The following is a 25,073-nucleotide window of genomic DNA, read 5'->3' on the forward strand; positions in this document are numbered from 1 at the left end:
TGAGTGGCACTTGGTGGAGCGCATACCTCTTCCAAGGCTCATTTGGACCAACTGTGCAAATTTCCTGGTTGTATGGAAATCTCTCATGCTAACAAACAACTATAAAAACAAACAAAGGCTTCCTGCCCCAGTCAAAATTTTGATATTATTAAGATTCATGCATTATGTATGAAAACATTAAGTAATAAAATGGGCACCCTAATTAGCCGTTTCTGATATTTTTTTGAAAACAGGTCACAGTTTTGTTCAGATCATGTTAAAATTGTGTGAGTTCTGAACATGGGCCAAAAAATCTGATCAGATCTGTCATCATAGTTAGCCTTGTCTTATTGTTTTGTGTGTGCGTACCACACAGATCACAGTTTTATTTAGATCGTTTTAAAATCCTGCATATTTATGTGTTGGTAGTGGTACATTAAATGTCAACATGGGCCAAAAATAGTGTATTTATCTTAAATTTTAATGAATTTATGCCACTTTTACCTCATAGAATCAACCTCAGTATTGCTTTTTATGGCAGATATATAGTACAGTATCATTAACAACTAAAAAAATGCCCATTGGGACACATTGCCATCATCTATATTTCCAGTTTTCGATTTCCATTAGAAATGTTAAAAAAGCTTATAAAGCGTTCACAAGAGTATCTGTTTAGCTCATAGAAGACTCATCGTCGTCACAATGAGCCACTTTGGTGCCTAAACATCGTTAATCCCGCCTCGGGGGCCCAAAGGCAACTCGACTTATGTCTCTCTCTGGAGACGAGTATCCGGACAAAGGTGAGGTGGGAACTGAAGCTTTTTGGACCTGGACAACGTGTAGACGGTGTTGCAGGGCCTAGATTCTATCCGCAGCGTACAGGATAAGGAGGTGTCCTGTAACACCGGATCCACCGGCTGCTCTGGTTATTTGTAGGAAAACTAAGAACAATTCCCCAAACAGTTATTAAAATTAACAGATCTTTTCTGGATTACAACATCTAATCGAAATCTTTATTTTTTTTTTGTTCTTATGTATGATCCTCGTCATCCTGTGGGAAAGTCGGGATAGCGTGTCCACGCAGCAGGTTTTCAGGGATAACCTGAGACAAAGCATAAGGTGTGGGAAGAAACACAAGCAAAATGCTGGCATTTCCCGAGGTGGCCATTGATAGCTTGGCTTGACCTAACACCATCCACCGTGTGTGCGCATGCGTGTGTGAGGAAGCAGTGGCGTGTGATGTGCTGTGTACCCAGGTTAATATCGCACACAATAGTAATTCGCTAACTTGCAGCCATTGTGGAAGTATTGAATGGTAGTTGTGTGGATGCTCAAACAAACATGAGTGCAGGTGGTGTGTTAAAAATAACTAATGTTTTACTACTCATAATAATAATAATAATTCATTTAGAAAAAAGTCAGAATATTGTGACAAAAAAAATTGGTGAAAAATTATGAAATGAAAGTCACATTTGGTCCATAAAAAGTAGTAAGATCACAAGAGAGTTTGGAAAGTTAGGAGAATAAAGTTATTTTTCTTTCAAGAAAAACATACTGCTTGATGGGTAAAGTTATATTTAAAAAAAAAAAACAGTTGAACAATTTAGTTAGAGGTTTGTTATAAACTTCTTTTTGCACTTGAGTGACAATGATGCATCCCACCTTTGCCATCCTAAAAGTCAGAACTGAGTGTTTTAAACGGTATGTTTAATACGGACAGTGGTTAACTTATTTTTAGACCTCCAAACTTTTAACTTGACAGTTAAAGGTTTTATGATGGCAACAGTTTGACCCAGGAAGAGATTATTTCTATTTACTACAGGAATAATAGTTTGACAATGTGAACAAATGGAAGGTTGACCATTTTTACTTTTTTCCATTACTTTTGTTTACATGTCATCTCATCTTGCACAACGCAAACATTGTGCGATCCGCATGGGAAAACCTCGTAAATGGCCCTAAACGAGCACTGACATCAAGCTGATGTGTGTGTGTGCGTGGATGTGTGTGTGTTTGTGTGTGTGTACAATAAGGAGACGAGTGAAGCAATGCAAAAACATCTGTTTCTTGATGACGCACTTTTTGTGTGTGTGTTTTTTTTTCATAGCTGGACAAGACGAGGTGCAGGGCGGACATGTTGTATGGAAAACTGACAAAGGAGTCATCCCGTTGTCCCATTTGGCACAATCATGTTGATGTAAAGCATGCCGCTTGTACTTGTTTACATGCGCGGCTGTGTAACACGTTGTCATGAACATGGCGGCGTGCCAGGTATTTCTGCATCGCCTTCTTTTTTTTCCCGGTGGCCGTGCCAAACGAGACGACACCCAACGCCTGCATGGATCTGCTCTGAGTCAGCACACGAACACAACATTACAACTAGTCACTAAATGTGGCGCTAGCGAGTTTAGCCTGCTATGATAACAAGATTAGCCACTTAGCTCACTAAACAAAATGCTAACCCTAACGCTAATGCCAAGTCAATATCCGTGGTGCTTGCGAGTTTAGCCAGCGAAGCTTGACAAGACGTTGATGTGCTAATGTGAGGCCTTGTCACGCTCGCTACTTAGCTACTAACTTTACGCGACTAGCTTGAGGTGTACTTACTATTTCTGCTGCTAGCAAGCTTAGCCAGAAAAGCTAATGAAACTAACGTTCGCTTGCTAACCAAAATGCTCAAGTTATGTTACTGACATGAGGCCTAGTCGATATCCATGGCGGTAGCAAGCTTAGCCAGCCGAGCTAACCAAAATGTGAGACCGAGACCGAGACCGAGAGCAGAGCAGAGCAGAGCGAACTTAACCAACTAACGTAATAAGCCTAGGTGCTTAGCTCATGAACCAAAACACTTTAGACATTGTCACTATCTGTGGCACGAGCAAGAGCTAGCAATCTACTTATCTTGTTAATCAAAATATAATACTAATTTACAGTAATGCAATTACTGTGAGGTCAAGTTACTAGCTGTGGTACGAGCGAGCTCAGCCAACTTGGCTTACAAGGATAGCTACATAGCTTGTTAACCAAAATGCTAACGTTACGCTGTTGACATGAGGCCTGGTCACTATCTGTGGCTCTAGCTACTTAGGTCATTTACCAAAGTACTAACTTTTCGCTTTTAACGTGCAGTGTAGTGGTGCTAGTAGTCATCTAATCTAATAAGGCTCTCTACTTAGCTCATTCATCTACATGCAATTGTGAGGGCTAGCTAGTGTCGGCGTCTTTAATGCGTGCACATGCACACACACAGAATTGTTACAATTTTGTTTTATTTTTCTTCTTCTTGCTAAGCTGTATATCTTAGTGTAAACATCAGTGCTTCCAGGCATGTTGCGGCACAACATGGTACTGCATTAGAGGGAAGAACTCAAAAGCATATAAAGTTATAAATAGAACATAGAATATTTTCATTGTTGTTGTGACTGCTTGTCCCATTAGGGGTCGCCACAGTGAGTCACTCGTATGATTTCTATGTTTGACAGTTTTTACAGCAGATGCAGTTCCTGAAACAAACTACCTTTTTTTTTTTTTTTATCCAGGCTTGGGACCGGCAGTAGCTGTGTGTTGGGGCACAGGCTGGGAATTGAAGTTGCACCCTTTGCATTAAAGGCAGCAGCATCTCCCACTATACTACCAATGCATGTCAATTTATGAATATAAGCCTTAATTTTGGCCAAATGCACATTTGTGACACAAAGCTAATGAAAGAAAAAAATGACTTTTGTCATTTTGCATATTTTCAGAGTTGTGTCACGCTGCTTTTGGGCCTGAAACATGTGCCAAACGCCATGTTTGTCAGAGGAAGAGGAGGGAAAAGAAAAGCAGATGCTCACTCGGGAGGAGGCATGTGCTCCGTTCTGCTACATCCTCTTTTCATACCAAACAGTGAGTCAAGTCAATTTTATTCATGTAGCGCAGATTCACAACAGAGGTTATCGCAAGGCACTTTACACATTGAACAGGTCAATAACCACACTCCTCATACATTATATACAGTACATGCATCAGAAAACCCACTGAACCCTACATGAATTAGCACTTGTCGACCGAGGCATGTAAATCTCCCTCTAAGGAAGACTTCTAGAAGAGAACGCAGGCTCTTTAGGGTGACTGTCTGCCTTGACTGGTTGGGTTGACATGGAGAGACAGAGTAGAGGGACAGATGGTAGATATATCGAAAAAAAAAGGATAGATTGGTTGAGTGACCGGGGGAGGGACGAGAGAACAATGGGCACAACAACAGCCGTATCAACAACCGTAATAGTTCCATGACGACAGGGAAGACGACAATACTAGTTCGCCCCCAACACCACCGTCTCCGACTTCACCATCAGGGGTGTATTTGTTATTTGGGGCGCCCAACACAAACCCAGTCATGGGGTCGTCCACATCCGTGTAGAGCAAATAATTTGAATATTGCACACTGATTGAGGAGTATCTGCAACATTTGCACAACCAACATTGTCCCAGATTATCGCACGACTCGTCACTTTAAACCGCATACACTCCTTGAAGTCTCAGCGCCCTTTGCACAATGGTCATTGCACCGGACTATTGCAATATTAGTCATTCGAAATGCTCTAAGTGCTAGAGGACTTTTTTTTTTTGCACAATTGTCAAAAAAAAAAAAAATGTACCGGCATTACCAGATAACGAGCAACCCTTTACTGCTCAGTGACTGTTTTTTTTTTTTGTCAATGTCTTTCTGTCTCCAAAGTGTTCTATAAATGGACTGTCTGTTGTCGTACTAGAGCGGCTCCAACTACCGGAGACAAATTCCTTGTGTGTTTTTGGACATACTTGGCAAATAAAGATGATTCTGATTCTGATATTAATGTTTACCATCAACAAAAAGCTGTGAATTGGAGAAAACGCTCCTATTTCCTGAGGTAGAGAAAGTCCTTAAAACCCTTCTTGAGGATGATTATCTAACAAGTGAATCATCGCAACGCTTTTATTGTATTTGATAAGAACATTAATCAACATTTTATGTAGTTGCCCATTTCGACCTCTTTAATACACACATCTTCGTGATGAAAATTGTCACTTGTGTCACTCTCCACTTCACCTCTTGCAGCATCGTCCTTGGCTGACACTGACAGCAGTGCTACTACTGCAACTGGAAAGAGCGTCTGGCTCTTGCTATTGTCGGTTACGCACATTCGGTGCACAATGAAAAGGGTTGAAACCGTTGGTAGTTTTGCTACCCTATTTCTGAATCAAGTCTTTACATGCACAGTGAGAAGATAGAATAGTCCATTGCATGATCATGATAGATTAAGCATCTTGATGTGTTATTTAGCACGAGACCAAAGTCTAAAACAATAATAATTGCTTTAAACCGAATAAACTTTGTTTAGTATTTTTTATGAGATGTTTGAGGAGGGCGGCACGGTGCATGACTGGTTAGGACGTTTGCCTCACAGTTCTGAGGACCCGGGTTCAAATCTGGAGTTTGCATGTTCTCCCCATGCCTTCGTGGTTTTTCTCTGGGTACTCCGGTTTCCTCCCACATGTCAAGAACATGCATGGTTAATTGAAGAATCTAAATTCCCCGTAGGTGTGAATGTGAGTGGTTGTTTGTTTATATGCGCCCTGCGATTGGCTGGTGACCAGTACAGGGTGTGCCCCGCCTCTCACTGGGATAGGCTCCAGCACTCCCGCGACAAGTGAGGACAAGCGGTATGGAAAATGGATGGACGGATGGACGTTTGAGGGCCCCTGGAAATCTCAGGGCCTCAGGCAATTGCCTGTGCGTGCCTAATGTTAAGTCCGCTGTGGCTCACCACTGCCATTAAAATCAGGTAAATGTGAAGGTGCAATAGCTGTAGCCTGAGTAATAACCGTGGCATTATTACAAACAAGTTGAGTGAGCAGAGGACAAACAGAGCGTAAGGATATTAAAAAACTGAATTGCGAGAGATTTCCGTGGAATGCTGACCGTGCGCACACACATTGATGCGTGATGCAGCAGGGTGTGGCCGGCGGGGATCCACTCCGCTTAGCGGGCCTGCGTTTCATCACACTGGAAAGCCTGCCAGGCTTTATCACTTTAATAAAACCATGGTGTGTTTGCGTTGGGCCGTGTTTCATTAAGCACGCCTGGTTGGGAATTCCTCAGTATCCCGTTCCCTCGTGATGACGGCACACACGCAAACAAAAGCTCGCACACACATGACCACCATAATGCATCCCACTGGACATTTCGGGGATGGCTGCAGGTGTTGCAATATGCAAGTGGCTAAAAGCGCAACGTGTTTATATTAGTAGTTACGGTGTCCATCATCATTCGGGAACTGTACTGATCACTTATCACTTTGAAAAGCTGTATAAGATGCAAAATTGAACACAAAGTAACACATAGCAAATATTGCTGGTCCAACAACAACAAAAATTACTTAAAATATCCATCCATCCATCCATCCATTTTCTGAGCCGCTTCTCCTCACTAGGGTCGCGGGCGTGCTGGAGCCTATCCCAGCTGTCATCGGGCAGGAGGCGGGGCACACCCTGAACTGGTTGCCAGCCAATCGCAGGGCACATAGGAACAAACAACCATTCGCACTCACAGTCACGCCCACAGGCAATTTAGAGTCTCCAATTAATTAATGCATGTTTTTGGGATGTGGGAGGAAACCGGAGTGCCCGGAGAAAACCCACGCAGGCACGGGGAGAACATGCAAACTCCACACAGGCGGGGCCAGGGATTGAACCCGGGTCCTCAGAACTGTGAGGCTGACGCTCTAACCAGTCGGCCACCGTGCCGCCTACTTAAAATATCAGTATATTAAATTTTCTTGGTGCCACGGCGGATGACTGGTTAGCCTCACAGTTCTGAGGACCGGGGTTCAATCCCCGGCCCCGCCTGTGTGGAGTTTGCATGTTCTCCCCGTGCCTGGGTGGGTTTTCTCCGGGCACTCCGGTTTCCTCCCACATCCCAAAAACATGCATGGTAGGTTAATTGACGACTCTAAATTGCCTGTAAGTGTGAATGTGAGTGCAAATGGTTGTTTGTTTGTATGTGCCCTGCAATTGGCTGGCAACCAGTTCAGGGTGTACCCCGCCTCCTGCCGGATGATAGCTGGGATAGGCTCCAGCGCTCCCGCGACCCTTGTGGGGATAAGCGGCTCAGATAATGGCTGGATGGATAGATTTTCTTACGGATTCAAAAATGTCAATACAAAATGAGCATAGTTATTTTTGCTTTGCTAGAGCTCGTGTCAGTCACGAGATGGTGCAGGTGTGCCAAATGGTTTGGTGGCATGCGGCGCTATGCTAACAAGAAGCAAACAAATGACCAAGATCAAGGCTTCACTTTGTTTGCGCCCCACTGTTTAAACGTCCTTAGGCTACACTTAATGCTCGTAAACCATTGAATTCATTAATAATAATGTTGTATGTTCATGGGGAATACATAATGATTATCAATAATTTATTAAAAATAGATTTAAACGCTTTTGCTTTTCGTGTTTGCACATTGTAAATGACACTTAACTGCACCAATACTTTTGTTAGTTATAAATTATGCATATCTCCACATTTATTTTATTTTTGTACAGAAAACATTCTTTTTTAACCCCGCTAAAATATTTTAGGGGGTTTAAATATTTTTTTATTTTAACAAATTATCTTTAATTGACAAAAAACAAGTCAAAAACATTTTGTGAGTTTTTCCATTTTCGTTTAACGAAAAACAAAACTGCTATTTTTTCTGAGTATTTTAAAAAATATATTTTTATCACCCCAGATACTTAAATTTCCCCAAAAAACATTTTTAAACTGCATCCATCCATCCATTTTCCGAGCCGCTTCTCCTCACTAAGGTCGCGGGCGTGCTTGGAGCCTATCCCAGCTATCATCAGGCAGGAGGCGGGGTACACCCTGAACTGGTTGCCAGCAAATTGCAGGGCACAGAGAAACAAACAACCATTCGCAGTCACATTTACACCTACGGGCAATTTAGAGTCTTCAATCGACCTACCATGCATGTTTTTGGGATGTGGGAGGAAACCGGAGTGCCCGGAGAACACCCACACAGGCACGGGGAGAACATGCAAACTCCACACAGGCGGGGCCGGGATTTGAACCCCGGTCCTCAGAACTGTGAGGCAAACGCTCTAACCAGTCGTGCACCTTGCCGCCATTTTTAAACTGCAAAATACACTATTTTGAGTAAAAAAATAAAATAATACACGGAAAATCATGTTTTAAATATTTCTTTCAATCATATATAATATATATATATATATATATATTTTTTTTTTTTTTCCGGGGGGTCTTTTTTTCTGGGGGGTATTTTGTTGAAAGGATTTGATCAGATGTTGAACACAATTTTTTAAAATTATCACAAAAATACATATTTTTGTACCTAAAAGTGTATCATTTGAAGACACAACTCACAAAATGTGGATAAACTTGCTTTTTGTTGGCCAGCGATGGTTTAACGCTTGGCAAATGTGTGACCTTGGGCTAACTTGGTTTGACGTGATGGTCAGTTGTTTAACGCGATTTATTCATAATAAATGCTAAATATTTTATTATGCCATTAGTTACCAATATACACGATGCTGCATTCAAGGACTCGTCTTCTATGTACCTTTCATAACTGTAATACCAAAAATGCATTGGTGTCGTCCCAGACTTTTTACTGCTCCTCAAGTGTCCCGGGAATCGGTCCCATTCCAATTGTGAATCATTGTCCAGGCTGCACAACAGTTGCCAGTGTTGCTACGCTTGCTTACATTTAACGACATCAACAAGGAGATAACCCTCGATTTCAGGCAACATCGACATCTGATTGTCCAGTATGCGGGTTTCCAAATTGTATTTGCTCAAGAGACAAATTTGGAATGTGCTTGCTCCCCGGGACTGAAACTTTCATATAGTATAGTATATATATATAGTATTCATATACTTATATGGGACATAATGTTGGAATATTACAAGAAAAACGTTATAATGAAAGAGAATAAAAAGTTAACATTAAAATAAAAAAGGGTTAGGGTTACAAGAATAAAATCATATTGTTGGATTTGGAAGGTAACAGAACTGAAGCAAAAAGCTGCATTTTCAGTCAAAATGAGGGCGGATGTGAACACTTGCGATGAGTCACAACAACATCAAGTTGGAAGTGTTGCTCGTCTTCCATGATGATCAGGTCAGTCCTCTAATGACTGACTATAAATTTAAAGGGGGAACAGACCATTTTTGAAAAACAATCTGGAATCCTATTTTTTTTTAAAAAACAAAAACTCAAAAACAAAAAGTATAAAGGAACCTCCAAAACCGAACGCAATGAAAATGTTTTATTTTTATTTTATTATGCAATGTTTAGCATATATACATATATATATATATATACATCATTATTTGAAGCATAACCAATTTTGAAATCAGAAGCCAGTAAAAACTGTTCCACTATTGTTCAATATTTTTTTAAAAGGAACATTGGCAACAAGGCGGCACGGTGGCCGACTGGTTAGAGCGTCAGCCTCACAGTTCTGAGGACCCGGGTTCAATCCCCGGCCCCGCCTGTGTGGAGTTTGCATGTTCTCCCCGTGCCTGCGTGGGTTTTCTCCGGGCAATCCGGTTTCCTCCCATATCCCAAAAACATGCATTAATTGGAGAGTCTAAATTGCCCGTAGGCATAACTGTGAGTGCGAATGGTTGTTTGTTCCTATGTGCCCTGCGATTGGCTGGCAACCAGTTCAGGGTGTACCCCGCCTCCTGCCCGATGACAGCTGGGATAGGCTCCAGCACGCCCGCGACCCTAGTGAGGAGAAGCGGCTCAGAAAATGGATGGATGGATGGACATTGGCAACACAAAAATGATTGTGATATGTCAACGTTATTAAAAGTAAAGACAATTTGTGTTGTGGCGTTTGCAATTGTTGTGACCGGTCTTGGCCACTGTAGTTTTTTTTTTAATGGAAACAGAAGGAATTCATTGGCTTTACATTGTTTCCAGTGGAAAAATAAAGGTTTTGAAATTAAACAAACAGAACAGACTGTGTTATAATTAAGTTCTAAAAGAAGAACTCAGTCGAGGCTGCAGTGCATTAGCATCAAAGGAACGCAGTCAGTCATAGTTAACAAGGATTCATAAGCTTTTGTTAAATTGCCTCCAGGGGGACATAATTATTGTCAAATGTGTCACCACAGTATATTCTAGCATAGCCCTTCAGATGGAGCAGATTGCACAAAAATGATCACAGTGGAGGAATTTCAGTGCCGGCGTAAATCAGCGTTGGAACCTTATTGGACGACAACCGCGTCCAAATGAATCGTCCTTGTATCAACATTTGCCTCGGCCGCCATCTGACTGACATCAATCAAACCGAATGCTCTTATCTCATCATCGGAACGCCGCGGTTGGTGGAAACGTTGTCACGTGACCCTGGATGAGCTCAGGCTGCAAAAGGATGCTTGGTCAGTCCGGTTAAACTGGTTGTATGACTCGTTGGGCGGCATTGAGTATGCCTAATTTGCCTCAATAAAGACCTGAAGCCACTCGTTATCTCTAGACCGTGTGAAAACAAAATACTTTGTATTATTACATATCGGTTCTTTGTAATAGTTGGGCAAATCATAGATTTTAGTAGCAATTACATTTTCACATAGGGCCAGATAGGTTTGGATCCCCCCCCTTAATCAAAAAACAAGAAAACATTTCCAAACAGCATTTTGTATTTATTTGGGTTGTCTTTGTGAGATATGAAAATTGGCTGGATTAGCCGAAACGTTTTAAGTGATAAATCTGGAAATAAGGAAGGGGGCAAACACTTTTCACGGCGGTGTAAACTAAGAAAAATACAGTATTCATTATTTACTAAAAATGTTTTTGAAAAATGTGTTTTTCATAACGAGGCAACAATTATTATTTTTGACCGCTACAAACTACAATGCACAGAAAATCACATTACGTAAAGCCCCCCCCCCCACACACACACATACAGTCCTTCCCTCAAAACTACTATTTATTTGATGAAAAACACTATTTTTTATTTTAGGAAAAATGTGGATATATTTGTTTTTCATTGGACAGAAATGATCATTTAAAGTATTTAAAGCAAACAATTTCTTTTTTTAATTTTTTTTTTTTATTCCAAAGGCGAAGATATGTTTTCAATTGGGCGGCAACAAAATTCGAGATTACGTTGTTTTGGGTATTGTGTTCATTAAAATAATAATACAAAAATACAATTAAACAGAGCGATTGAAACTATTATCAATACTAGATAAGTGTATAGTGCATCTGGAAAGTATTCACAGTGCTTCATTTTTTTCCACATCTTGTCACGTTACAGCCATATGCCCAAATGGATTCAAGTCATTTTCCCCTCGAAATCCTACACACAACACCCCATAATGACCGTATAGTTTTTTTTGGTGATTATGGGGTGAGTTTGGGTGGGAAAAAAAAGGCCACTTGATAACAATTTTGACCGTTTAACATAATAAGATCCTCCAGTTTCTCCTGTGTGTACGGTTGAAAGTATGTAGCTAAACAACCAATGAACCAATGTTTGTGTCCATTGGCTGCCAAGGCCGTCCATCGAAACACGGACTTCCTCTTGGACCGTGGACCAAAGTGGTTGTGACCTGTCAGTGTTGATGTTTTGGTTAGCGTAAAACTGTGACGGTTTACAGTATGTACTGTCATGCGGTTTAACTGAGATAAATGTATGAGTACATGTTTAAAAAATATATATACTGTACCTTATGTTGGAAAAAAACAAAACAAAACAAAGTGGTTCTGATCTAAAATGAAAGATTGAGATGTTTCGGTGCTGAGGGTTTCAGGAAAAAAAAAAAAAAAAAAAAAAAAGAAGCCGGACAGAAACATCTCTGGCAGTGGATTACGACTTGGTATGTGCAGGGAATCAAACCTGGGGGTCACCAGAGTTTAAGGCCACGCTCGCTGCCATCCCCCCAAGCCCCCCCAAAACCACAACACCCTCACTTTCCACCATGTTGCTTCAGCGCGAAAAACCACCGGCTGCTTCCTAATCCTGCTCCTGCGGTGGGGAAAACACCCGTACGACTTGAACGTGTTGGAGAACTTCACCAATGCTTCAACGCTAACTAAAGATAGAACATGAGAGGCGGTGGACCATTACGGACCCTTCCTCCAAAATTACAGCCATCCCTTCTCGAAGAAAATATTTACACTGAGTCCTGACAGGGTATGGTATTTCCGGTATTTTGTACTCAACTGCAGATGTGAAGGAATACAACAAGACGTGTCAAGTGAAGCTGGAGTTTAAAATGCACACAACATTGTGCATTTTGCACACTAATTGTTGTTAAAGATAATAGATAAAGTAAGAGCAATTTACAACATGCAGTAAGATTCCACACTTTATTTCACCTCAGAGGCTGCTTTGTTAGGTTCTGTTGTTTTGGTTAGCAACGGACTGTATGTATGTGAATGATAGTTGGTGAGTGTATGGACTAAAACTGAGCAAATAATTACAGCACCAGCCTGTTGTTATTCCTAATGGGAACAGGGAGGGATCTGTTTATTTTTCTTATGTAGATGATGCAACAGTGACTTATTGGGGCACAGCATCAATTCAAGGATATACAGTAGTTAAGCTATTCATTTAAGTAAGCGTCGCCTGGTCAAAACAGAATTTAAATCTTGAATTAACCCATAACCATAATATTAGTTTTTTTTTAGCTCACATTTTTTGCATGAACTGAATCAATTTTTTTCTCTGATGGGGAAAAGTGAGTCGTCTATTTGAGAGAATTAATTTTTTTGGGGGTGGAATAGGCGACTAATTGGGGCACAACAGATTTGGGTCAAACCTGAAACAAAATCTTTTGTTTTATAGCATAGAAAACGTAAGATTTCCGAAACTGAGCCTCACAATGTTTGGAAAGGTGCTGTTGTTTTGGATTACAAGCGACTCGGCAGTCAATTTTGTAAATGTCCGTGTGCAAACAATAGTGTAGTTCAGAGACAACTAACCCATTTTTTTTTTCTGATGAGGAAAAAGGGGAGTTTATATGAGAGAGAAGTGGATGCATGTAGGTTAATTGAAGTCTCTAAATTGGCCCTAGGTGTGAATGTGAGTGCGAATGGTTGTTTGTTTATGTGTGCCCTGCAATTGGCTGGCAACCAGTTCAGGGCGTACCCCGCCTCCTGCCCGAAGATAGCCGGGAGAGGCTCCAGCACTCCCGCGACCCTTGTGAGGAGAAGCGGCTCCGAAAATGGATGGATGACCAATTTGAAGAAATTATTTATCATCCTCATTCCAGACTGATTTGGTTCAAAGCATACACAACCATTTTATCACTTTCATATTTTACTTTAAAATTTGTATTTAAATTGTGTGATGTGTCGGGAACTGTTCAGGGGTCACTACTGAGTGCATTTTGGGGGGGATGTCATGATCAGGACCCCTAAAATACATAAATGTTCACCAGGATGCATCCGCTTGCATAAATTGGGGGGGTTAATAATTAATGACTTTTGGACAGTGCCAATCCAAAGTAAGCATTATTATCATATTTCTGCACTTGACCTTCATTTATATAACAAGTAAAACTGGTCCTTGACGCCAAGAAAAGAGACTGTTACAGACATAAACAATAAAATGCAGCAGGAGGGAAAAGAGAGAGAAGATAAAGAGTTCTTTTCATGTAACTCAGAGCAAATTGACTTTGTATGAACGCTCACCACAGTTTTATTAGTGTTGCCGTTTACTCACACGTGCTTTCCATTTGCGGGGAGGGTCGAGGGTCATCGTACGTCTTAATCAGCCCATAATAAGTGTCAGCGTGAACTCTCCCCTCCGTCGTCCGAGACTTCGCGGCTCGGGTGGCCGGCGGCTGGAACCTCTGCGATCGCAATAGATAGCGACATTATTAATCAATGCAGAGATGTTCTCGCGATAACCTGACATGACGCTGCTCGTGTTCGCGGATCATACCACGACGCGTGGTCAGACGTGACCATAATATATCCCGGATCACATTCTCCTTGTACAAAAAGAAAACAAGAAGAAAAAAAAAAAAAAAAAAAAAAAAAAAGAGTTATTTTGTTATAATAAACCAAATGGTGACAACCTTGGATGATCAACGTAATGTTTTAAGATGATTAAGGGTGATAAAAGTTTCTTCTCCGATTAAAAAAGCCTTTGACTGTTTTGACGACGAGCTAAGACTCAAGAAGGTGAAGACAGCAATCGATCAATGCGACTTGGCTTGAATGAAATGAGCAGCAACAACCGTGCATAATCAACGTAATGTTTTGACCAGGTCCAAGAATAGCCTCACAATAATTAAACAGATCTTTTAAAAATGTATTAATACCCTGTCTGACAATAATAAATGCATTATTAATCCTTAATCAATGTTTCAGAGAAAAGGGAAAGTGTATTTTGAATTGCTCCATTGCAAGCATTTCTTTTTTGCAGGTGTAGGTCTCGCACCTGTCTACAGGTACCGCTATGAGTCATGTATGATCATTCTTAGACTATTTTACTGTTCCAAGAGTCCCTCGTGGCCCTTCAACGACCAGCAGATGCATATTTCTGCAGAAACGTGTAAATGTGGGCCAGCAGACAGTTCTCAAGGCTGTTTCAAACTCCCTCTTGCACAATGTTCCCACTGTGCCATACAAATACACACATTTATGGCTTGCCTCAGTGTACACGAGCCAAGTAGCACCCACAGTACAGATGAATGACATTTTTAAAGATATTTTAGAAAATTCCAGGGTGAAAGAATGATATTTATGGTATTTCTGTTGCTGTCAAATGTCAAAATGGTCAAATTTGACAGCAGCGATCTGCAGACGCCCTGGACGCCAATTTTGGTGCACGTACAGATCTTGAGGACCGTTTTAAACACACACATACAGGTACACACACACACACACACACACACACACTCACACACACACAAAAGCCCTCCGCAGGATCGACTTTAAGTCCAAGATATCCCGGTGGGATACAATAAACTCCTTGTGAGCTGTAAGGAAAACAGATAACACGACGCAAACGTGACACTCTCAGGAGGGAGACGTCGGTCAGAACCGCAATCCCCGCCCCCCACCCCAACGACGACGTGTGTGTGTTCAGTAAATGCAATTAAGGGTGAATGGCCGAGGAACATTTTGACACATGTCTTGTATTTGGAGTGAGATATCGTCGACATCGGATCCAGAGTCCAGATGGTGGCTTCGGCGTCGTGCTTTTTCTACACCCTCAATCTTTGCTGCGGAATGGATCTCGTGAAGCCTTCCACGGCGACACGCACTTACAAGAGTGACGTGACCCCGCGTCGCCACACGCGTACGTTCCGCCGAGGCCTTTTCCGACGTCAGCGTGTTGCTCTGGAACCACTAACGCGACGTCTTTGTTTTGGTAAACACGCCTCTAGAAACCGCTGCGATCACAACGCTGGCCCAGCCGCTGCCAAAACGAATACGCGGTTAACGACGCGCTTTGGCCCGTCACCCGCCCCTGCTGCTATTGATCCAATGTGGATTCTTCCAGTCCACTTCACTGCTCTAATGTGAAACATCCGTCACCGAGGATTCTTGGCTGTCCCAAGTCAGCTGAAAATTCAGGATTTCCCCTTCGAGATTCTGCATATTTGAGATGCAAGGTAGAAGACGCCACGCGCAAACTGGGCTAGAGGTTGCGTGTACGAGGACAGCAGTACCTAATGCTGGGGGGACACTCATTTTAAAAATACTAAGCGCAATACTGCCAGCTACACACATACCGATTTTTAACATCTAAAGCAGAATAAGGACAAACTGATTTTTTTTAACAATTTAAGTGGCGTACAAACTTGCAGATTTTTAACATTTCAAGCTGCATACACACATTGTGTCTCCTCCCCCACACCCAAAATAAAATGTCACTATTGAACAGGTACATTACATTTACGATTGTTGACTGCGACCCTCTTTTGTGCAGGATAAACAAATCACTGCTCACACTCCACAGCACAGGATAATAATTTATAAGGATAAAAGCATCCGATAATTGGGCCGTTGCTGACTTTGAAGGAAAATGATCAATTTCTGCCCGATTATCAGTGTTTAAAATAGTCATTAAGTGTTGTTTACCTGTCACGTGACAGGCTTACAGCATGAAGGATATTCTTACTTTATCACAACAACATCTGGAGAAGATTTGACCAGAGCGAGCGGCGTAAAGTCGACTCTAGCGGCTAATTACCAGTCGAGATGCCGTCACCGGCTTTGAGGTCTGTGACGTGCTCGTCCAAACCGTCTTGTCTATCTTGACTGTCTGTCTGTCTGACCAGGAACCGGGATGAGCGCCATGAGTGTGTTGCAAGCGCTTTGCGGTCCTATCCAAGGCTCGCCGCCAGGCTCGCGATAAGCATTGATAAACAGTCGCTTTGGATGAAAAGCGCACTTTCAGTGTCCTCCGTGAATGTAAGTGAAAAAAGCTTTACGATAAGTGTATCATTACAGAGCGTATATCAATTGATTTATTTACCTGTTAACATTTTATAAACTGCCTGCCATAAACCATTTGACAAGAATAGCAAGAGTGAACTCCTGCTTGCCATATAGTGATCCCACATCTGGCACCCCTGCTTTGACATTTTGTTAGTGATCAATAGTCCTAACTAATAAATGACATTTAATATTTCCAACATTCAGAATTTTTAAAGAATTTAACAATAGTTTGGTAGCTGCTTGTCTCATCTGTCTGAATGATACCTGAAACGAAATAGGAAAAAAAGGAAGTGCATAGTGACTTTTGGGACATCATATATATATATATATATATTGTATTTTGTACAATGCCATTATGAAACTACTTACGCAGGCATGTGCGCGTATTTAATGTCCAAGCCGAGTTCCGCCATTAGCTCAAGAGGGGAAATAATAATGACATCAAATGGGGCACATGAGAATGTAGAAATGTATTCATGCATCCAACACCAACGTCAAAGTGAGAATGATTCACTTTGTGAAGGCAGCGCATTTGATACAGTGCTTGCATTGGCTCTCATTAGTGCCTTGCATGTGTGCCTAACATTTAATTTCATGGAAGTTTGTGGTTACTTCAAATTTCCTTTACTGTACGCTTCAAATTCCACATGAATAGTACACCTAAAAGTCATTTATAAATGTTCCAATCCCATGTTGTCCTCTCCCATGGATGCCATATACTGCAGTCAGCTTCTTCTGACCAGTTGTTCTCCTTTTGAAGCCAAATCAATAATAACTATGTGTTGGAAACAGTGAAAGCACCACGACGTGAATGTGTCCAAAAAGCACGCTACAAATATAAACAGCACTACATTGTCAGACAAAAGCCACACTCATGCTGATTGAATTAGCCTAATTGCACCTTTTGGCCTCCGTCCTTTGGGAACACTCTCTCTCTCTCTCTCTCTCTCTCTCTCTCTCTCTCTCTCTCTCTCCCTCACACACACACACACACACACACACACAGCATCCAGTGCAACGTCATCATCAACAGCATTTCTTTGTAATCAAACTTGTCTGCATGACACTAAAACTACACTACTCACAAAACGTTTGGGATACTGGGCTTTCGGTTGAACTTTCAAGATTACATTTACAGGTGAACTTCATTTGACCTTCTCTAGATCCAGGTTTCAGTCAGTTTTGCACAACTTGCTGTTCTCTAACAAGGAGCCGAGGAGCAAAAGTTGGTTCATTCATGGATCAATACATTTCCTGGTTCCGTTAGAATTGCTGATTAAACAGTCCTCTTCATGCTGTTTGCATCTTGACATCACAAGACCAGGATGACACTAACTATTCATCAACAGTACCCTGCCATTACAAGCCTTCAAGTATGCAAATTCATTCAGCTCATTGCTAGAGAACAGCAAGTTGTGCAAAAAGAAATGAAACATGGAACAGTTGGACATGCCTTTTGAAAAGCTTAGAGAAGGTCAAGTACCCTTTACTTTTTGTGAGTAGTATATGTGAAAAAAAACAACACACACACACACAGGTTCAAATGTACTGTTTACAGAAACAGCAATGTAATTGCCAAAATCATAGGGACCACCGAGTCCCCAAGAGACTAGAAATACCTGAATATAGACACACACACACATACAGAGAGAAACAAATGTAAATGTTATGGCCAACATCATCGGGACTAACCAGTCCTCAAATTATGTCCTCGTAATCCAAAACACACATGTCACATGCACGCATGAACGCACACACTGACATGCGTGGAGGAGTCATTAAAATACAGCTGCCTTCCATCCGAGCTTGTCCACCATTGCCAAAGGATGATGATGATGACGATGATGATGGTGATGATGCTGTTGATGCTGTTGATGATGAAGTTGCATTGGACTCTGCTGGTCCCATGATGACATCACGGGCTGATGTCATGTGCGCCGGGCGTGGCGGGCTGACAAGCAGCTGAGAAAGGGAATATTTCATTGTGTGTGTTTGCATGTATGCTTGTGCGCGTGTGCGTTAGGGCAGGGCGCAACTATGTCCTCTGAGTTTTTGTGCACTCAGTCAGATGTTTGGACGTTTGTGTCGTGGGAGGAAAAGATGGAGGAAGTCGAGAGGAAAAAGTTGGACATGCTGCAAAGGTTTGACAACATTAGCGTAAATGTTGCTAACAACAGAGCTAGCGACTAGTGGTGGACATAATAATCAATGAATCCATCCAAGAATTCGATCCATCGTATGGAGTTCATGTTTTGAGAGAATTCTAGTCAAAATGGAGTGCACAAGTTGCCTGCAACCAGCAGAGGCGCTGTTGATTCCCTTTCAGTTTGCGGACTGAAGAACGATGACTAAAACGAAAATTACAGACGCAATGTTGTTTTACCTTGTTTATTTTTCGAAAATTCATATTTTTACGCGAAAAAAAACACAATGCTATGGGAATATTACATATTTTTGTGAAAAAAGTAACAATGCGAATGTGAGTGTGAATGATTGTTTGTTTATATGTTGAGGGAAAAACAACAACAGTAGATTGCTGAGCGTTGGCGCTGTAAAGTTCAGAGAAGCTTGAGACATGACTGGACGGGTGTTCCTCGACCAGCGAAATAATTTTTGGCTGTTTGGGAACTGCATTTGCTTCTTTGCTTTAAAACACAGCTTGCAGCAAACGTGAGCAACATCATGCACGCTGTGATCGTGACATCTTTGATCCCGGTGCCCTCATTACTGGTCAAAGGAGATTTCAATCATGCTCCTCTCACTCATCTCTAATAGCTTTAGACAACATGCGCATCAAGATGGAATAATATCCTCAAAAAGGTGTTCTGTATGCAAAGTGCCAATGCGAATGGAGCTATGGTGTATGTTGATGGGAGAGGAAGATTTTGTCTTTGTGATTGTATTACTGTATGTTTCATGTTATATTTTTATGTTTTATGTTTTGTTTTATGTTGTGTACAGTACACCAAGTAGTATGCAGTTTACGTTATTTGTATTTTTTTGCGCTTTTTTGCTCTGCTATCTGCATCTGTCATGTCGGCACTCTAAATAATAAACTTTTTACAATTGCCTTACCTGGTGAAATAAAGGTTAAACAAAATAAACACAGTACTGTGTACCGTGTAGTGCAGTGGTTCTCAAAGTGTGGTACAAGTACCAATAGTGGGACACAGGCTCCCTCTTGTGGTACATAAAAGAATCACTGAATGAAATGCTCAAACTGTGCACAATGCTAGTTTTGTAATCCAGTACAGTACTTTTGTTTAGTAAAATTCAGTTGTATTTAACTTTAAACTACAATACATTTTCATTAAAAACTTAGAACTGTGTTTTCAAACATTTAGTTACAATTTGTATTTAACTTCGGTGTATAATCCATTTCAATTGAATCATTATTTAATTATTTTGTTTTTTAAGCACAGTGCTAATGTTCAAACTGCATAATGTTACATTGGCTTACAATAATATTAAATACATCATTTAGGAATACAACTTCTGCCTTGTTTTGATCAGGACTTAGGCCTACTACAATATCATATTTTAATGTTGGTCATTATGGTGGTACTTGGAGAGATGCATTTTTTTTATATACAGTATATATTATGAAGGACAATGCTGATATATCACATTGTAATCAATGGTTGATGGTTCTAAAGAGATTTTATTACCTGCGCCAAGTGATGCTGTAATCATTGTTTGTTAGCAAGATTATGCAAAAACCGCGATGCGAAGCTTTGAGAAAGGGTTGGAAGTTTGCCAAGTGATTTTGGTTCAGTTTCAAGAATATATTTTCCCCACAACCTTTTCCTCAGTGAATAACGCATAAATCCTGAAGACAAATTTCAGTCATACTGTACTGCATGCATAAGTGGCTGGATTTTTTGGGCCTTGGTGGAGGTACGCATGTTCTACCAAGTGCTATACTAATTCACAGGGTTTTAAAGGTTAAGCTCCTACAAATGTTTCAAATTCCTCAGCTTGGCCCTCTTGAGAGGTCAAATTTGAGCATAATTTCACATACAGGTACAAAGTGGATCTCTTTTGTGATGTGGACAATGTAGGCCAACGGAAACTTTAGTGCCACCTCAAACGGTGAGTTGGCAATAAAATGACGAAACGCAGTAGATTCCGCAAATGTGTTTTTCCCGCTGTGACGTCCCTCTAAAGGTAAAGCAGGTGCTGCTTCTGTCGCTTGGACTTTGGTCAGTCTCCTTGTGGCAGTAAATTGCAGCACAAACCACCCACGCAGTCCATCGGTGATAAAAATAAAAAAGCCTATCAGGAGCTGTAGCTATGCAAAACTGTGACGTTGTCACGACAAAGTTACACTGTAAGGCAGTTGAGTGCACATGTGACGTACTATACTGTAATGTAATGTGGAGAAAAGGGCAGATCGTGGCGAGTCGGCCGTGAGTGAAGTCACGGGAGGAGAACGGGCAAACCAGTTTTTGGGTTGATGCTGAGTCACGAGTGGGTGAAAGCACACAAGTAGGCCATCATTAACATCATTTATATGGTCATACATGCCAAGGAGTGACAAGGGGAAAAAGTATGTCGTGTTACAAATCAAGGACAAAAACCTTTTTTTCCCCCCACACTGCCTGGTTTAGGTCAGTATTTCCCAACCATTATTGCGCCAAAGCACGTATTTCACATCAGAAAAATTTCATGGCACACCACCCCCCCAAAAATGTCACTTGAGGTGGGAGTGACCCAACTTACAGGTTTTTTGTGATACAAGCCGTTGATCGGTCAATTATTTTTGGAGAACATCAACATTCCAAATATTCCTACTTTGCAGAAGTCCGTATTTTCTATGAGAAAATTCCCAAGGGAAATTGTTTAACAACGCCCCCCCCCCCCCCCCCCCATTCACAATTTCTCAATAGATTCAAATCATTCTAACTACAAAATCTTCAAAATTCCAAACAGTACTTTTCGACGAAGTCTTCATTTCCCAAAAGAAAATTTCCAAATTATTGGAAACATTTTTAATAATTCACCTCAAAGTCAACATTTCTCCACTGATTCAAACTAACTGATTGTAACCTCCAACATTCGCTGTTTTCTGTCAGTGTTAACACACATGGAGATCAATAGTCAAAAATATCAGATTTAGCTTTACATCGGAATTGTGCACTTGGACCTGCAGTGCAAATCCAGCCAAGCAAACTAAACTGTGGGAAACAAGGAACTGACTTGCTATAATAGCAGGTTCAGCTAGCCTACCTACTGCGACTGCATTACATTACATAATTTTGATTTTCTTTTCCCCGTCGCGATGACGCAATTGAAAACACAGCCCTGCAAACCCCAGAGGTTAGCTTTATAGACGTGTAATTGACTTTTATAAGCCCCCGCTTTAGGAGCCCATCGTCAAAGAAAGAAAAATAACTGCCAGTATTGGCGCAGAGCGCTAGAACAACGCTGGGCAGCACAATGTTAAAAAGCTTATATGAGAGTGAAACTGTCTCACCAATGTGTGTCTGTGCAGATTAAAATGTGTGTGTTTTTTTTCTGGAATCTCATGTACGCCATCAAAAAAGCAAGAATGTGATATGTTACAGTAAACGGACTGGTTTAGTGATACAGTGCAGACTGTATGTATTTGCACCGTGATGGTGATTCCCATTGTTTGGACTGCTCTCCATTACCTAGAACGAAGACTGTGACGGTGAATGTGGATTACGGTCTATGAACTATTACTGTAGTGGATTGTAACGTACAGTAAAACAATCTACATACTGTAGAAAAGGGGTGAAGGCTTGTAATGGGTTGTATAGGAAGGTACAGTAAAGTGTAGTCAAAATAAAAGTGGTGAAGGTGTTATACGCCCAATAAGTAAAAATATATCGTAAAAGGATGAAGTGGGTAAAGGCTAAAGTAAAGTAAACAAATGCTTAAATGCTTTGACACTTGAAACTTGCCCATTTTTTATTAAATGTTGCACAGCGTAATTATTACACAACTCATCTGCTAGTAAAGTACATAAATCATACAGTGAAGGGATGGAGTAGGTTATAACTAAAGTAATGTTATGTAAACTATAGCAAAGGTTGAAAGGATAGAATGAGTTGTGAAGTAAAGAAAATAAAAGAGATTAGTGGGTTATATTGTATAGTAAAGTTAAGCCAAGAAAAGAATAGCAAAGTAAAACATGAAGGAACGGATTAAAACATAAACAAAGTAAAACATAATAAGGGATGGTAGTTTATAAAGTAATGTGAAGCAAAGCAAAGTACAAATAGTGTATAGTGAAAAGGCACAGTGATAGACCTGGTTTTCTATTAAAAACCAGCAAAGGATGAATGTATTTGTATTATATAGTTTTAAAAAAGCTAAATAGTAAAGGGATAGAGTTGGTTTTCAAGTCAAATAAAAATATAGTAAAGGTTGAAGGGAGGAAACGATAAGTGGTTAGTGTTTTATATGATAAAGTAAAACAGCAAAGGGCTAAGTAAAACATAATAGTAAAGGGGGGAGAAGGTTATGAAGTACAGTAAAAATAAAGCAAAGAGGTGCAGGGTTGGAGTGGCTTTTATGATAGGAGGCTACAGTGAAGTACGAACAACTGCTTCCTGTTGTTCTCAAACTTACAATAGCGAGTACGTATAAGGACAAATTTGTACATAGGTTACAAAAAGAAACTTTGTTGCCTGTTGAAATCTCGACAAACCAGCAAAATTGCGCAGACATGAGAGGGCAGATTTTCCTTGAACATGGTAGAATAGGGACAAGAGGATCTCAACATATTTGGAGTCAATTTAGGACTGTTGATGGTTGGATTTGTCGGAGGTCTTGTTCTCGTGGAGTTCCCATTCTTACTAAAAATGTAATTCCTCTGCTGGTCTGTAAAATATTGCTTTACATGAAACTAGTCTGTGGCGCAAAAAGGTTGGGGAACGCGCCCTTAAGCTGCAGGCCTCAGTGGCAGTCAAGAAGGTGAAATGAAGCAACTGCCATAGTTTTATCTGCCGCTCCCTCCCCTTCTGCTTTCCTTCCTGTTAATTCAGAACTGAGCTGAGACCCCTTCCTGAGGTATTCCCTCAAGGGGTGAACAAGAAAACCTCAGTCCTTAAGACTTTTTTTTTCCAGCCATCAAAGTCAACATTAGCTGCCCAGTTACTGTCAAAGCGAGACCGGGTCGTCCATTATTATTATCTCTTTTTCATGACACCACTGAACGGCAGTTCCAGTTTTCAGAGTGGGCTGTACACTGTTAGTTGGGCATGGCAAAGTGAAGTCAGCGAAACACCTTCGAAAACAGCACTCTCCACCCTGAAGGTCAAGCATCGCTGTGAAGTAACGACTACCAAAACATCAATTTGAGACTAAAGTGGGGTGCTCAGCATTTGCTCACTTTAAACTGACAATGACAGACTTTTAGGCGAGGCTGCGGTGTTGATCCAGTACCAGACACTAATGAATTCACATCCCTTGCCAGCCGAACGTCAAACCTTTTGGCAATGACTACCCCATCCTGCCGTGGCTGGATACATGGTGTGCAGTCTGGTGGTCCAGTGGCTGTAGGAGTCAGGTAACTTAGCAAGGGCAAACTTACTTGAGGGACATTTTGAAGAACTAATAGGGGGTGGGAGGGTAGATATTCAGTATGTGGCTGCTTGTGTTTGTACATCCATGCAAGCAGCCTCTCCTAGCCCAGCTTCTTGTTGCAGTAATTGTCTATGTTATAGCCAGACCGAGCGGTCCCTTGGCCTCGGACAGGCAAACAAGACGTGCTCGCTAAAGTTACCTGTTAGACAGCAGAGACACAAAAGACAGGACAGGGCAGAGCACTTTGAGGTATTTTCAAATCCCAGAAAGAAGAGGCCAATCAAAGAGGAAAAAAGCAGAACTCTATTTTCCCTTTCCCTTGTCTTTGTCAATTGTCTTCCCTTTGACAAACAGAAAGCAATTGACTTGTAAAGTTCAATTTCTGTACCTTGAAGTAACTATTGGAAATCAATGTAATAGTTCCTTTTCTTGGGCCTAAAAGGCCTCGTTTCTCCAACAAATTGTCTTGAAATACTTCCTTGAATTGTCTGATTTTAAGACTCATAGCACGTACAGCAGTGACATCCGGTCGATTGCAAAGATAAATCCTCACAGACTGAGCTTCTGCCACTCCAAACCAGCAACAATCAATGTTCATGGTTTTCTAGTGGTCTCAGGAACTGCCTAAAAGCACACTCTGGTTTCTCCAGAAAACTTGAAATGTCTGATTTTGGGATCCATTGGCGACACAGACCGGTACCTTCCAATTGATAAGACAACCCTTTAGAGACTGAGCTTCTGGCACTGAAAAAACAGGCATGATCTGGATTCAAAGCAGTGATTCCTCAGAATCCTAATAACCACCACGCAATCATGGCCACCACATGTTGGGGAATTAAACCCCAGACATTTAAGCAAGGCAATTTCTTTCTTCTACTGATCTTGCTGGAAGAGTACAGCATGAGGTGAGGAAGACCACATAATAGTTTGAAGTAGATCTGTTTAAGACTTGGCCTTGGTGGAGTTCTTACTACTCCCTGAGGAAGTCCCTGCAGAGGTCAACAAGAAAACCAGTTTCCAGTCCCTACAGACTAAGCTACTGCAGCACCAAACCCATGTGAACCAGAAAATAAACGGTGTTGATCAGAAT

At 41.2% G+C, this 25,073-nt stretch overlaps 1 long non-coding RNA gene across 1 annotated transcript in view; it reads right to left on the reverse strand.

Annotated features, from left to right (window-relative positions):
* LOC133464997 (uncharacterized) overlaps nucleotides 1-13,825 on the reverse strand; it is a 31,435-nt gene extending 17,610 nt beyond the window's left edge. Inside the window, exon 1 of the long non-coding RNA XR_009784525.1 lies at nucleotides 13,698-13,825. This is a non-coding gene — a long non-coding RNA (uncharacterized LOC133464997). The remainder of the gene's footprint in view (nucleotides 1-13,697) is intronic.
* Between the last annotated feature and the right edge of the window lie 11,248 nt (nucleotides 13,826-25,073).

Source organism: Phyllopteryx taeniolatus, chromosome 15 (assembly GCF_024500385.1).
Source record: "Phyllopteryx taeniolatus isolate TA_2022b chromosome 15, UOR_Ptae_1.2, whole genome shotgun sequence".
Taxonomy (NCBI): domain Eukaryota; kingdom Metazoa; phylum Chordata; class Actinopteri; order Syngnathiformes; family Syngnathidae; genus Phyllopteryx; species Phyllopteryx taeniolatus.